Source organism: Sinocyclocheilus grahami, unplaced genomic scaffold, assembly GCF_001515645.1.
Source record: "Sinocyclocheilus grahami isolate Dianchi unplaced genomic scaffold, SAMN03320097.WGS_v1.1 scaffold233.1, whole genome shotgun sequence".
Classification (NCBI taxonomy): Eukaryota; Metazoa; Chordata; class Actinopteri; order Cypriniformes; family Cyprinidae; genus Sinocyclocheilus; species Sinocyclocheilus grahami.
In genome coordinates, this window is record NW_015505412.1 from 3,000,256 (window position 1) to 3,000,798 (window position 543).

A 543-nucleotide genomic window follows, 5' to 3' on the forward strand; every position below is an offset into this window, starting at 1 on the left:
GTGTTTATGCGGTTTAAGGTTAAAAAAACACATTATTTTTCACATACTGTACATTATTGTTTCTCCTCTATGCCCCGCCTTTCTGAAACGCGTCGATTTTTACAAAGCTCATCGGTCTGAAAAGCGAGGCGTGCTCTGATTGGCCGGCTATCCAGTGCGTTGTGATTGGCCGAATACCTCAAGCGTGTGACGGAAATGTTACGCCCCATACCATATTGTGATGCCTTATCCCGGCCGGAGTGACGAGACAAAAACATTAAAACCCATTATAAACGAGGCATTTGTTGCATCCAGTGGGGACATAATTACGGATTATAATGACTTATACTGTCTTTTTATGTGTTGCGTTGCATCGCATTTATGTAAACATAAAACCATATCTGCATTTGTGATCGGAGAAATGACAAACAACAAGTGCTACTCAACACTACTCAAAACTCGCGTTTGAATCATCAGTGGCAAATTCTTTAAATATAAAAAACGTACTTACAGTCTGTGAGTCAGAATAGCCAGCATTGTAGTCTACTCTTCCAGGATCAGGAA

The 543-nt window shown here is 40.7% G+C and overlaps 1 protein-coding gene across 1 annotated transcript in view; it reads right to left on the bottom strand.

Moving 5' to 3' along the window:
• The window catches only part of LOC107597573 (protein turtle homolog B-like), a 49,002-nt gene that overhangs the window by 10,447 nt on the left and 38,012 nt on the right, over positions 1–543 (bottom strand). The window lies entirely within an intron of this gene.